Source organism: Misgurnus anguillicaudatus, chromosome 3 (genome assembly GCF_027580225.2).
Source record: "Misgurnus anguillicaudatus chromosome 3, ASM2758022v2, whole genome shotgun sequence".
In the NCBI taxonomy this organism is placed as follows: domain Eukaryota; kingdom Metazoa; phylum Chordata; class Actinopteri; order Cypriniformes; family Cobitidae; genus Misgurnus; species Misgurnus anguillicaudatus.
Window position 1 is genome coordinate 45,158,086 of NC_073339.2, and position 16,636 is coordinate 45,174,721.

The following is a 16,636-nucleotide window of genomic DNA, read 5'->3' on the forward strand; positions in this document are numbered from 1 at the left end:
TAAAGAGGAAGATCAAAGATTTATTTTGCATATAATTTTTTATGGGGTCATTTTGAGGTCATGACTCACTAGTTGAGAACTAATATCCTATAGGTTAAAGACTAGTCGGGCTGGTAACCAACAGTTTATTTAAGAGGGCGATCTCTCTTTCAATGTGTCCTTGTCACCCGATCAAAGCGCAGATCGCTACAGTATAACTGTCGAGAAAGTGAGTTGAATCTGAGATGTCAAAATTTATGACCACAGACGTGACTCGCTTGTTTGAAACATGATAGCTTGCAGAAAAAAGTGTTTCACTGCCAACCCGTTGAGTATGTGACTTATGAAACTTTTAAAAAGTTTCACACATACGCAGTTTAATACAATCACACTTCCCAGCATTCCTGCACATTCCAATGCCGTGTTTAGGGATTGAGAAGTCATTTCCTAATTAGTTGGCACCATTAGTGTGACCACGTGCTTTACTCTTAAGAGCCCACAGGACTTTTTCCAGTGTTCGTGAGCGCTTGCTAAGCACCTTCACAATCTGTAGAACTGGCAGCACTTGTGAAACGTTTGGATGATGGCCATCGGCAAGCCGCTTTAAAATTAGAGTAACTGATGCATAAAGCAAGAGATGCGTTAGTAAGCCAAGTAACACTTTCTGCTTTGCAACACACCAGACGCTTTAAATGTGGGTCGGAGAGTTAAAATTGTATATTTGTTGATGTAGACCTTCGTTTCTGCCTCTTAAAGACAGGCACGGCTGTTCGACTCCATATGTTTTGTTTTGGGTGTCGTTGTGAACTTTTTCTTTGATCAACCAACACAAAAATCATGGGACTTTTTTTCTGGATATGCCAGCCAAATCACGCAGTCCAGCATGAAACCAGCACAAACTGGTTCAATTACACTAGGGTGACCATACGTGCCATTTTCCCAGGACACGTCATTACCAGGATTTTGGGTGCGTCCTCTGCATGTCGCATAGGTTGACCGCATACGTCATCGAGGTTTAATATGTATTAAGTTATGTCTTCTCTTATGTCTTAACTCTTTCCCCGCCATTGACAAGTTATCTCGTCAATTAAGAGAAAACATTTGCATAAAAAAGTGTTCCTGATGAAATGTTTATGTTAATCCCTAATATCGTGATTATCCACTAGATGGCGCACTTACCCAATTCATAGAAAAACTGAAGCCAAAATATTATTTATTAATTTTAAACTTTGTGTATGTTTTGATAATCGTTCTGAATCTGATTTGCAACAAATTTCCTTCACAAAAACGACCTGCGCGCCAGTATTTGTTTACCACGAGCGCATGCTGGTGACGTTGCGCAACGTGTGACGCTGCCGCTGAAGCTTCCGTGTCATCATCGTACAGTCTACATGCCTGTCGTACCCGAGTTTAAACGCTCCGTGTCGCACAGTGTGATAATTTAATGATCTTATAAGAGGGCAAAACTCCTGCAGTGTATTCCGTGCTTTAGGGGACATATAGATAAATATAGAAAAAATATAGATAGGATGAAAAATTTTTCCCTCATTTTGTTTTTTTGTTTGAAACCAGAGGGTCTGTTCTTTCATTTGATATTATTTGTATGTTTATATATTTTTAGAATGAAATGCTGGTGGGAAACTTTTCAAAAAATGGCTGGCGGAGAAAAAGAGAGAAATAAATGTTAATTTTATAATGTTTTTAACTGAAATGTGAGTACCTCAATGACATATGCGGTCGACTTTCGTAGGACACTCTCGAAATCCTGACCAGGATGTGTCTCAGAAAAAATGGTACGTACACTGAAAAAAAATGATTCATTCAATTTACTAATTTTTTTTAAGGCAAGTGGTTGCAATCAATTTATTTAAGCTACATTTAAACAAGTTTTTCATTTTATTTTACTTTACTAATATTTTTTTGTTTAAATGTAGCTTAAATAAATTGATTGCAACCACTTACCTTAAAAAATCGAGTAAATTGAATGAATCATTTGTTTCACTGTTGGTCACCATAAATTAGACAATGGTCTGAGTTGGTTTCACCATTGTTGTTGCATTAAAGGGATAGTTCACTCAGAAATTACTTACATAGTATTTTTCTTTCCTACTATGGAAGTCAATGGTGCCCCTGTTTCTTGCTTGATAAAAAAATATCTTCCTTTGTGTTCAGCAAAACAAAGAAATGTAAACAGGAACAATTTGAGGGTGAATAAATGATGACAGAAATGTAACTTTTGGGTGAACTATCCCTTCAATAGATTGCTTACCCTTACGTCGCTTCAAACCCACATGACGTTCCCTCCATGTGAATTTGAATATCCTGATGCTTATTTCCATATAATGAAAGTGAATGAGGAATGAAGCTGTCAAATATGTATATAAAGTCTCATGAAAGTGTCCAAAATCCCTTGTGCTGTATTGAAATGTCTTCTGAAGCTGTGCTATATAGATGAAGAGACTTAAACTGGTCATCTCGCAGATCACTACTGTTCTCTCTCACAAATGTGTCAAGATTAATTATTTATTAATAAATGTATTATTTATCAGTTAAAATATTGTTGGAATATAGTCAGATGGTTCATTTAATATAATTTTATTTTTTATATACTCAACTTGAAACCTCCACTCCTTATTTCCTTTATATAGATAAAAGTAATAAAGCTAACATACTGGAAAGTTAGAATAATAACCGACAGAATTTGCACATACCATGTGCCACGATTTCTTTTAGGTTTATATGGACCGAAAAGGCAGCAGAGATAATTAGCGTCAGGTTCATAAATGTGGGTGTATGGTGGGTTTTGTTTAGGTTGGTAGGTGGTCGTTCAGTGTTTGTCTGCGGCAAACATTTTTATAAACAAATGTTAAAAGGAACCTCTGACTGTTTACCTCCGTTGTGCAGAACAGACGCAGTGGTGTATACTGCATTAGTGACTCATTATATCTTGAGGGCCCTAAAGTGGAAAACAAATGCCCTCGTCCACCAGGGACGTTTAATTTACAGTAGATTTCGTCCTAATGCGTCTGCGAATGAACAATTTCTGAATAAGCAAAACAAAACAAAAGTAGCAGGTGGCTCGGGGATTTCGTTTAATGAGTGCCGAGCTTTATACGGTAAAAGGAGAGAACATGCGTGTCCTCAGACGAGCACAGCACGAAATCTAACAGCGCTGCCAGGGAAGTCAGACTACAGCTCCCAACTATTCATAGATATTTAAATTGCCTACACCGAACAAAAGAATATTAAAATATATTCTGATATGTTCATTTGTCAATACCAATGTCATCTGAGCTGGTTTAAGTATTGTTCGTCTGACATTTTCCTGAAAATTTAATTGGTACTGTGCTGAACGGGTGAAATAATTAAAGCCCAATAAGCAGCGGACTAGAACGGTTTTGTCAGCTGTAATGATGGCAATGAGATCTCCTGGTGTTTGGTGGGAATGGAAATTTAACTATTCCAGTTACTTTAAAATAAAAGCAATACAGCATACAACAATATTCAGTCTGATATTTACATGATGTGATACAGTGAATCATCTTTTTTGAAATTTAATGTAGATAACTTGCTAAAAGTTTAAGGGCACTTAACAAAATGTCTGCTACTGTATGGTCTTTTAATTTGAAGGTGTGTGTAACGGTGGCCCTTTTGTTCAAAGTTTATATATACAAAAAAAACATCAAAAAAATGTCTGCTATAGGGGAGAATCGCACCCAGGTCGCCGTGTCGCAGGTCCGAGACACTACCGCGACGCCATAAAGTCAAGTGACAAAAGTTAATCTCCACACTCCCCAAATACCCTCTAGTGAAATTCACTTTCAAAAAAAAAAACAACTTTATTTAAATGTTCGGGCGCCAGACAAGGCTTATCTTGTCAATTCATATGAGCTAAAAATAGCCCCCGGATAGCAACAAACCATCCGTTACACAAAAATACAACAACACAACAACGAAGAAAAACACAATCGTACTCCAGTGATGCAGTTTGTTGCTGTTGATTTATTTCAGGTAAGTCAGATGAAAAAGATGAAAAGTTATGTCAGTGCTGTATAAATACAAGCGGGGTATGGACTGCGTCATCTTGATGGTTCATTTTCCATAAGATTTCACAGAGTGCACATAAAATAAAAAAGAGAAAACATTTGTAAATAATCGGCATATACATTCATAGATAAATCAGGTGACAAATCCTCTAATAACTGATCATTTTCAACATGAAACATACAAACTGCCACTTAAATCTTTAATTGTGAGTGATGTTTGAATGTTATGAGTGTGCCTGTGTGTATCAATGTTAGGAATGAGGGTGGATACGATAACAGTGCTAACATATTAATTTCCTGTATAATTGTTTTTTTATATATATTGAACACGTCTTGACCCAAGATGGCGTGTGCAGTGCTTCTGGCACTTAGTGTCCGAATTCACAAATTTTTATACTATATTAGCAAATGTTTTGTAGTAATAGTAATGTATTGTAAGGAATAGGGGATCAGGGAAAATTGGGCTATTTCCCTAAACAGACATATTGGTGGTTTTCCCGGACAGGGATTAGCTTAATCCAGGACCTTAATTTATTTAGGAAATATAACTAGTTTTAACAAACATGCCTTACTAAAAACATTAACTGTGTGCATTTTGAGGTAAAACAAAGGGCACTGATGTATTTTAAGATATGTCAGTTCAAGTTGTTTTCAGTTTGGACAGCTCTAAAAATGTTTTAGTCTATGACTAGTCTAATCCCTGTCCGGGAAACTGCCCCATAGAGTTTTGTTTTGTTTTGGATGCTTTCAGTCACAACAAAATTCCTTCAAGTGCACTTGTGAAATGTCATAGTTTTTAAGTTTACTATTATTTTGTAATGTGATAAATAAATAAATATTTTCCACCAGATGTAGCCATCAAGCCAAATATTGAATTCATACAAAGAAATCAGAACATTTATGTATACAAGTTGGGTCATAATAAATAAAGTCAGAAAAAAAGCTGAGATAATTGTATTTTTGAAAAGGACTTTTGTTAGAGATCAGATTCAGAATGATAATTAAAACACAAGTTTGTACTGTTTTTGGATCTGTGGATGCTTCAGTGTTTTATTAGTTGAGTAAGAGCGCCATCTAGTGGATAATAGTGGAAATATAAATTGCTGTAAAACTCGTCATTGACAGGGAAGAGTTCTGTCTCAATTGAGGTAACCCGTCAATGGCGGGGAAAAAGTTAATAGGAACCCTGAATGAAGGGGCAAGGGGCATGTTGGGGGCGGCGTTATATTAATCTTTTTTGATTTCAATGCAGTTCCTGATTACCAGCTGTAGTCATACAAACTGTATTGTAGCAAACCAGGCTTGAATACTAATTAATACAAAAGATACTGATCTTTAATTTCAGATAGATTAATATAAGTGACATATCAGTGCTTAAAACCCACTGCAATTTACCGCAAGAAAATGGGAGAGATGTTTGTTTAGTGATCCAAAGTTTGTTTCTTTCGTTGCGGGAATGTTGCTGTAGTTTAACCATATAAAGCTGTAATCTGTGTGGTCTCTCTTGCGCTCAGTGAAGACCTTCATCAATCTTTTTTAATTACATGAAGTATGTATCTTTGCATCAGATGTTTACAGTTTGTATTGCTTCTACTGCTTTTGTAGTTACTGTTTGTTTTATTAAATAGTTTGAAGTCTCTGTCTGCTATAATAACAGTAGATCTACAGTAGCAGTGTGTGGGCATATCGCTCTCTTTCTGTGTTTGTACACATGTGGGTGTATGTCAGTCGCCTGGTTTTATTTTCTCTTAGGCTGAATTCTTTACGTATTGTATTAAACTCCCAAAGCAATGTTATGTGTGTCATGTTTGAAATGTACAAAACTGAACTTTTAAACTGAATTAATTTCTGCTACGCTGACATACAAAAATCTGAAACACTTTTTTAGTTTGCATTACACTAAAAAAGCTGGAATACTTTAAAATGGACAAAGAGCAAATATTGGAAGATGGAAATGCATTTGCCGAATAAACATTAAACCCACGTGACTCATCGTCTACTTGTATACGCCTTATTCAGCCTGCCGCCATTCCATGTTGTTTCCAAAATAAAGATGTGAGGGATGGACGTCCAGAGAGTGCACTTTAAACATATTGTTTTGTACCGGGGATGCTGTTCATTCAGCCATTAAAACACAGATAATACAGCATTTTACAAATTTCCACAGGACAAAGAACCTCAGAAATTGTGGATTTTCTAAATTAGAAGGGACATATGACCTAATTTGAGACGAGAACAGCTCTTTGTGTACATAATATTGTTTTCGGAAATAAGCCTGTTGGCTAATCGCTAATTTCTCAAGATGTAAGCATGTTTGTTTGTTACCAATACAACCATCATTCGCTCGAACAACCTGATGGAAACGCAAGTAATTTGCATTTGTTCGTTTTTCTTTTTTTGCAAATTTGTGTCAAAACAAAATTTGGAACTGATATAAAAATGAATCTACCTTGAAAAGCAATATTAGTGTGACATCGAAATAATAAAAGCTCATAGCTAAAAATTATTTAAAATAGTTGAAATTAAATCAATACAGTTTCTAAGAATTAAACTAAAATATATACATATATAAATGCAATATAACACATAAATATATTATTTTCTGATTTATATATATTTATGTATATATTTATGTATATATATATATATATATATATATATATATATATATATATATATATATATATATATATATATATATATATATATGTATATATATATATATATATATGTATATATTTATATATATATATATATATATATATATATATATATATATATATATATATATATATATATATATATGTATATATTTATATATATATATATATATATATATATATATATATATATATATATGTATGTATATATATATATATATATATATATATATATGTATATATTTATATATATATATATGTATATATATATATATATATATATATATATATATATGTATATATTTATATATATATATATGTATATATTTATATATATATATATGTATATATATATATATATATATATATATATATATATATATATGTATATATTTATATATATATATATATTTATATATATGCAACGCAATAACAAATATACTCTTCAGCCGCTGTTAGACTGTTTAAACGAACTTAAAATATGGCTTTCAAGTAATTTTTTAAACTTAAATGAAAACAAAACGGAGTTTATTATTTTTGGCCCCAAGGAAAATTGTGCACTTGACTATGACTTGGGTTACCTTACCACTTATAACACAAAGGGCCATATTTTAACGATCTGAAACGCAAGTGCGAAGCGCAAGTGACTTTGTGGGCGGATCTGGGGACGCTGTTACTATTTTCCTAACGGGAGAAATAAGTCTAGCGCCGGGCGCAAATCAATAAGGGGTTGGTCTAAAATAGGTTCATTATTCATAGGTGTGGTTTGGGCGTAATTTCAAATAAACCAATCAGAACGCTATCCAACATTCCCTTTAAACGCAAGGGCGCAAGTTCAATGGCGGGTTGCTATTATTATGACGGATTTGACAGGCGCACGCCAGGAGCGGTTCACAGCCGAGGAGACCCACGTTCTTGTAAGAGCCGTCAAAGACAGAGAAGTTGTTTTGTATGGGGATAGGAGAAACCCGCTCAAATCAGCGTCGGTTAAACAGGCGTGAGAGGAAATAGCCGCAATTGTCTCATCAGCTGCGCCAAGCACTACAATGATGTCAGGAGACGGGCGGATCCCAAGCTTGCCAGCATAAATCGGGCACGCCGGGCACACAGGAGGACATCGCTGCGTCCACCCTCACCGCTGAAAGGGTTTGGGGGCTTTGAAATCGGACACAAGAAACGCAAGCAAGGTCCAACCCCAAAGTACACTTACAAATCAAGTTCACATACATGAAGGTTTCTTATGAAAACATTTTAATTATTTTTTAGATAAAATAAACGTAATACAGCCACACAACAAACGTATGAAAATATTTTAATCGTTATTTGCATGATAATTGTTTAACGCTGCCACACAAAATAAATAAAAACTATCACCACAATGCTCACCACAATGATTTCCCTTATCTCATGTATTAATATTTTTTATTGTAACAATTTATGATTTGATTTCCCTTATCTCATATTTTTTATTGTAACAATTAATGATTTGCAAAAATAACTGTTGCATCTGTGAAGATTAGATAAGCAATGCGCGTTGTGCACGCTATACATTATGGTCAAGCATGCGCCCTTAAAATAGCATAATGAACCACGCGCAACGCGCCACTGACTTGTTTTTTTTTGGTTAGTAGCGCAATTGTTTTTTGAAACTGCAAAATAGCATAAGAGATGGTTTGCGCCGGAGCACGCCTCCTTTTTTGCGCTGAACCGCCCAGGGAGCGCAAGTTCATTCCCTAGTTTGCCGACGTGCGTCTGTGGAGGGAAAAACCCGCTGTGCGCCGGTGCAAAATACGAAATGATACATGCGTCACTGACAAAGTCAATTGCGCTGGGTGCAAGATAGGGCCCAAAGTGCGTCAGGAATTTGGGTTTCATTCTTGATTCCAGTTTACTATTTGACAAACAGATTTCAGCAGTTGTCAAGTCTTGCTTTTACCAACTCCGCCTCCTTCGTAAAGTGAAACCCATTTTATCGAGGAGAAATTTGGAAACAGCTATTCATGCATTTGTTACATCTAGACTTGACTACTGCAATTCACTGTATTATGGCATTCCTCAGGCTTCCATCTCTCAGCTGCAATTGGTTCAAAACGCAGCCGCTAGATTACTTGAAGGGAAGCGAAAATATGACCATATAACACCAATTTTAATGTCGCTGCACTGGCTCCTGGTAAAATATAGGATCGAGTTTAAAATTGTATTATTCGTCTATAAAACTGTTAATAGTTTGGCACCCATACACTCCATCCAGAAACCTAAGATCCTCCGACCTCGGCCATCTTACAGTTCCTAAAGTAAAACTTAAAAAACGTGGTGATCGCGTTTTTGCCGTTGCTGGGCCGAAGCTGTGGAATAGCCTTCCTCCTTCTATTAGACATGCTCCGTCTATCTACTCTTTTAAATCTCGGTTGAAAACTCATTTATTCACTCTTGCTTTTAATACTCTGTAGTCTGCTTTTTGTATCTCTGTTTTGTTTTTAATGAATTTAATGTTTTGTCTGGTATTTATATATTTGTATTGGTCTTACATTGTTTTTTATCCCTTGTAAAGCACTTTGGTCAACTTCGGTTGTGTCTTAAACGTGCTCTATAAATAAATGATTGATTGATTGATTGATATTTTGTTTCAGTTATATTCAAAATTAAATAAAAGTCTTAGAACAACTTGCGTTATATCATTTTATTAATTTAATCATTTTAGACGTCACACCCGATTTGCATTATTTTTTCTTCACTTTGTTGCTTTCTCTCACACACAGCTTTCTAATGAACGCATTATGATTCGAAAAGCAATTAATATATGCATCAATTTCAACAAGCTTTGCATGAAGAGCCCGGAGTTCTCACGGGTGAATCCTTGTTAAATGAGAGTTAATATTCACAAGCGCATATAATTTGTAACTTAAATTTGTTTAATGAACTCAGAAGTCATTTGTATGAAAAATGCCTCGCAAGACGACGTCATTTCTCAAAATTTACGATTGCAATATTTCAAAAGCACGGACAAGCTGCGTTCTGGTGATGCTCTTGTGATTTATTTTTAAAGTACAGATTTACTTTATGCTCATCGTGACATCTAAATATATGATTCTGATCTTATTATACATGACACATCAGTACACATTATTCCAAAACACAGAAATGTCTTTCAAATCTTAAAAAAAGTATGATTAAAATTAATAAGTTTCCTTTTTTTCATGATTCCAATATTATCATATAATCACAATTTGAAGGTTCGCTCTATCCTGAGTGACCACTACTGTATATATGAATACCCAATAGCGAATATAAGCAATGGCTTCAGAGAACTGGATAAGTCAAATCCGGATGTTTCATTTCATTGTTCACAGTCCCACCTGAGCGAGGTTGGCACAACACTTTCTGCCAATACTGCCTCTTTCGCTTAAACACAAGCTCAGGGCAATACAGGTGGATACTTCCACTGGATCTTGGACAACTTCACTGACTGTCAGGACCAGAGGGAGTTTTCCGGTTCCAGGTCTGGGTGTGGTGAGAACACCTGGGATCCGTCATCTGTTTCTCTTTATCACTTCCAGTATGGCACCAGCTCTCCTCATCTGCATTGCTCAGCTCTTACATCACTCCTCCTCGCTAGACTGCATCAGAAATGGAGATGAGTCGGACCACAGGGAGTCGTTGAAGGGATGCGAGAAGAACCACCTGCAGCCGAGCATCGGTTTAGCACACGGCTTTCCACACAGTCGTCTCCGGTGACTCCAAACTGTTGATGAAGGCAGCTGGCATAACACCCCCTCTTCTTTAGTCCTTTGGGTAATTCAAGGTTTATCACATGTAAAATACTTTGATTGTTAATTAGATAGCACTAGTGTTCCCGTAGCTCAATTTGTGTTAGCAGTGCAAATGATCATGGGCGCACATACTGCTAAAATGTTTAGCTTGAATGCACTGCAAGTCACTTTCGATACATGCATCAGCCGAATGCATAAATCTCATGAAGTAAAAGTGTTGCTTGCGCGTGCATAATTCACTGTTGTGATAGGTTATGTTTAGAAAGGGTTGCCAGATCTTCCTGTTCTCCTGAAGCTCAATTGGCATGGTGCTAGCAATGCACGGTCTTGGTTTCAACTCCCAGTAAATGCATTTACTGATAAAAAAGTATTGCATTTATGCTCCAAATGTTGCTTTGGAAATAAGCATCTGGCAATGCATAAATGTATGGTTGTTGGTATGTGGTTGCAAATAAAAAAATATCAAAATTCTCTGTGAGATTCTGCTTTTCGGGTACTGATAGGGCTTTAGTGTGTCTTTTTATTGTCCACCAGACAAAACTCACAAGTCTGATTGCTTAGCAATAGCACATCTCCACTCAGACAGAGGATTTGTGCCAAAGTTTGAAAAAAAAAAATGTAAAACTCTCGTTGCCTGTTGCTGTGGAAATGTAGCTTTAACTTTTGATACAAATGTACAAAACTCAGAGGTAACATAAGTCACATAAACTTAATGTACAGAAGAAGTTACATTTTTAAAATTAAAAATTGCAATTTCAACGGAGTTTTAAAAGATTCTAAACGATCCCACACGAGGCATAAGGGTCTTATCTAGCGAAACCATTGCCATTTTTGACAAGAAAAATTAAAAATATGCACTTTTAAACCACTACTTCTTGTATATCTCCGGTCATGTGACGCGCCAGCGCGACCTCACGCAATACGTCATCACGTCAAGAGGTCACGGATGACGTATGTGAAACTACGCCCCAGTGTTTACAAGTGTGGAGGACCGTTCCGACATTGTTGTATGTTGAATGATACTAATTAATGTCTTTGTGTCAGTTTATTGTTTAAAATGGTCCACAAATGTCCGTTTCATATATGTAACACGTGACCTTTCCACGACATTACGTAATTACGTGAGGTCGCGCTGGCGCGTCACAGGTCCGGAGATAGACGAGAAGTTGTGGTTTAAAAGTGCATATTTTTTATTTTTTTGTCAAAAATGATATTCGTTTCGCTAGATAAGACCCTTATGCCTCGTTTGGGATCGTTTAAACTCAGTTGAAACTACAATTTTAAACTACATTAAAACTGTTAAGTGTTGGGGTCCATTAAAGTCCATAATAATGAGAAAAATCCTGGAATGTTTTCCTCAAAAAACATAATTTCTTCTCGACTGAACAAAGAAAGACATCAACATTTTGGATGACATGGCGGTGAGTAAATTATCATATTTTTTTTTTTAAGAAAATAGACTAATCCTTTAAATGTATTAAACAAACAAACAAAAAAACTAAACTGTTAGTTAATATATTAAATAAATAAACTTAAAATGATAAAGAAATGCCACATTATTTTTTTTTTTTACAAAAGGTAGGGGATAAAATCATTTGTGTGACTATTTTGTGATTTTGGTTTCCTATATTGCCCCACCGATGGGATAATTGTACACAGATGAGGGGCGGTTTCCCGGACAGGGATTAGACTAGTCATGACTAAAATAAATGTAAAAGCTGTCCAAACTTTAAACAATAAATTGCAGTGACATATTTTAAAATACATTCGTGCCCTTTGTTTTGCCTTAAAATGCACACAGGTAATGTTTTTACTAAGGCATGTTTGGTAAAACTAGTTATATTTCCTAATTAAACTAAGGCCTAGTCCTGGTTTAAACTAATCCTTGTCCGGGAAACCACCCCTAAAAGTATAGTTTACCTATATACTGTAAGTATATAAGACCTGTACCTATAACAAGCATCTCAGTCACTTCAAAGCTGAAAACATTCTGGTTAAATGGAAATGTGTAACTTTACTTTTAAACATTATTCTCTGTCAGAGCGATCATATTTGATCATACCTGGTTAGAGAAAAAGGGCAGCGTCAATGCAAGCCCCAAGACTGCCTGTCATTTAGCACTGTAGGGAAGGCGTGTCGCTTTCACATCCACATGACGGCTTCGTTAGCATCTGTTAGCTTTGATAAGCCCTCACTTCTCCTTGTTAAAGACTGTCGACGGTACAGAGCACATGCTTGGTGTTTTTTTCAAGAGGTTTCAGCTACTCAGCCGTGACAGGGGAGTGAAGCTGAAAATCCTGGAGACACAGGGGAAACAAAAGATTATAAAAACTCCAACAGCTTATTTATAAACCTCCTGGTGAAGATAATGCAAGAAGAAAATGTCACTTGCGGTATTGTGCGTGCAACTCATTTCAGAGAATCCCATTAGCTTAACAGGCACCAAAAATTTTGTCATTTACTCACCCTTATATCATCAACACAAGACGGAGTCCATGTCTTAATGTCTCATGAATTGAAGATGTGTCAGCCTTAAGAATATCTATAAAACAGTATATTGACAAAATTCACATTCAGAACATAAAAGAATTCTAAAAATATACAGTCTCTCTCCCCTAAATAATATCAACACTTTTTATGACATCATTCCGCACGTCTGCTTCTAATTAAATTATAGGATAAGGTAAACTAACCTAAGACTATATAGTAAGCGAAAAGCAGTAGGCGAGGCAAGTAGTATCCAATGTGTCCGAATTTATAGTACACAAAAAACATTAGGCAAAAAGTACCTGGATGACCTACTATTCCCGGCAATATTTTGAAGTGCGCATTCACTGTAGTTTAGTACCCAACAAAAAAGAACTTTATTTTACAGTACGTGTACTTACCTTGTACATATATGGTAAATAAGTTGTACTTACTGACAAATGTGTGGTACTTACTTTTAGGTATCTACATGGTAATTAACTGGTATCATTACTGTACTTACCAGTGGTACATACTTGGTAGTTTTATGTAACTCTAGATAAGTACAGGGTAATAACAGATACATACTTATAGTGTAGGTATACTGTAACTAACGAGAAACATTACTGTACTTACAAATAAATGAACTTAAATCAAATTTAAGTGATTTTGTGCATAAAACAAGCAAAAAAAATCTGCCAATGGGCTAAGCCATTTTTTCTTGAATTTTTCTTAAATTCAGTGTTTAAGAAAAATGTTCAAGATTTTTTGCTTACCCCATTGGCAGATTTTTTTTGCTTGTTTTATGCACAAAATCTTACTTAAATTTGATATTTTTGGTCTAAAACAAGACTTATTTTCTTGGGTCATTTTGCTCATCAAGAAAAAGCATCTTAATCTAAGAATTTTTAGATATTTTTACTGAAAACAAGACAAAAATACTAAGAATTTTTTCTTGAAAATCATGCATTGCAGCCACTTACTTGCATTGCAAAAAATGACTTTCTTACTTAGTACTTTTGTCTTCTTTTCAGTAAAAATATAAATTAATTAAAAATTCATAAATTAAGATGTATGTCATTCCTAGGTCATTTGACCTAGGAAAATAAGTTTAGTTTTTAGACAAAAATATATAAACTTTAAGTAAAGTAGTGCTTAAAACAAGTAAAAAAAATAAAAAAAAATAAAATCTGCAAATAGAATAAGAAAAAATTCTTGCATGAAGTGTTTATGAAAAAAAGTAAAATTACTTACTTACTTATACCATTGGCAGATTTTTTGCTTGCTTTAAGCATTAATTTTCTTGAAGTTTATATTTTTTGTCTAAAAACTAGACTTATTTTCCTAGGTCATTTTGCTCATCAAGAAAATACATCTTCATTTAAGAATTTTTAGATATTTCTTCCTAAAAACAAGATAAAAAATGGTAAGTAAGAAAGTTTTTTTTTTTTTGCAGCGTGGCCCCCATTTTATTTTTTAGAAACTCGATCAGGCCCGACCAATCACATTCCCTGTGCACGGCCACCCAATAGAATTGTGGGACAGGACGGTATCTCAGGATATTGAGGAATCAGGAATATTAGGGCTTTTGGACGCAGCCTGGATACGTAATTTGACCGCTTCAATGTTTAGCCTTTGGTAGTTTGGTTGCACATCTTGTGGATTTCTATTGTCAAAAAATATTGGATAACTTTTTACTGGCAAAAATGTGTTGTTTTTGTATATATAATGCAGTGTTCAGTAACACTTTCATCTTTGTGTATAGTGTAAGCAGTTAAAATGTTTAGGTCTACAGAGCAGCATGTAAAATTTGATAAATAGTATGGTTGTGGGCGCACAGTCTGCTTGCTTGCTCTCAGGCTTGGCAGGGTTGCCAGATTTGCGTAAAAATCTAATCTATCCCAATGACCTTCCCAAATACCAAAAAGTTACTTTCATAAATAAAATAATATTACCTTAATATTTACAACACGTGAACAAAATCCTTCAGCTTTTTATCCGTGAGAAAACATTCATGTCAGCAGTTTTAAAGTAATCAGATTCCGCAGGAAACCACCAACTTGGCAACACTGGGTTTCGTACAGCCTTGGACCGTTCCAATATGGTGGACGTTTTACATATAAACAGTTGCAAATGACGTATCTAGTTAAATATATCTGGGGTTAGGAAGACGTGTATTACATGATGTATTAACGTGGTATTTTATTCACACTACTGGTTATTTTAGGATGGGGAGTAGCCATTCATTATGTCCTTTTCCATCTTCCTGTTTCAGTATGATGTCAACACATCAAACAAAGCTGAGCATTTCAAAGCAGCTCAAATGGCTTTTTCCCAAACAAAATTTTCCCTGTATAACACAATGTTGTAGTAGACCTGATCTCTTTTTGTGATACATGAGAGTTGTGCATTTGCAGGCAGGGCAGAGCAGCCGTCGTCACAAAGTGCAAACAGTATTTCAGCAGAGGTTATCTGAAGGTGGCTTCCTTCACATTATCACCTGACAAATAGAAAGCGAGTACGCAGACAGGCTAATTGAGCAAACGGCATCAAGACGTAATTATAAATGCGGCACCATGCGTGAATACAATGGGAAACTGTGTGCATCGACTTGTCTAATGTATAGATAGTAAAAGCATTCAAGAATGAGCACATACGTGATGAATGTAAACACGCAGGTTTGTGTTTATGAATGTACTTTTAAAAATATACTACAGTAACCATGGTTTCCAACATATTACCATAGTTACTGGAGATATTAGTCCCTTTCACACATACAGTCTTTACTGGTAATTTACTGGTAAATTGCCGTTAACATGTCATGTGTGAACAGAACCTTTCCGGTAAATCAGTGCTCCCAATTTACCAGTAATACAGGTTGTAAGATTTACCAGTAATTTACCGGTAAGCGCTGTGTGTGAACGAAAATTATAGGATTACCGGCATTTAGAACGGACGACGTCAGACCGTGCTGACAGCTTCGGGCCAATCATAGCGTTTTAATACAGATGACGCGTTTACCCCCACAGTGTTTACTGACGTTTCCACACACATGCTGCTTGAAAGTTGAGCACACCAGAAGTTTACGTCCACATTTCTTCACCAAAGTTGTTTAAAACAGCTTACCGCCGAATTGCCGACGTCCTTAGCACACCATCTGTGAAGCCTTAAGTGCAAACTGTTGTTAAAGACGCATTTTCGGTTTGACGTCGCCTCATTCAATGTTGTTTGGTCATGAGCAACTTCGCGACTGTTTACCACAGACGTGAAAACAACAAAATACGGACCGTGGTTATAAACGACGTGGATTGTTTACAAATACAACACTGAGCTCGCCGCGTGCTATAGGTACTTCCGCTTTCTCAACGAATTTACCGGTATTTTGATACTGATGTGTGAATGATGTCTTACTGGTAAAATAACGGAACGCCACTGCGTGTGTGAACAGCACATTTTTGTATTTACTGGTAAATTAATTCTGGTAAATTCATGGTAATTTACCAGAATTACTGTGTGAAAGAGGCTATTGTGACTTCTATAACGTCATGAGTATATATTTTTTATTTTCTGGGCAAAAAGTGATTGATCAAATCTCTGCCACAATGTTATAATCTTCCATGTGGTTGTTAGATTTAGTTTTTAGGCCCAGGTCTCTATGCTATTCTGGTGATTTTTCACCCAAGCTTTTTTATCCCCTAGGCAAAACCTGTTTGAT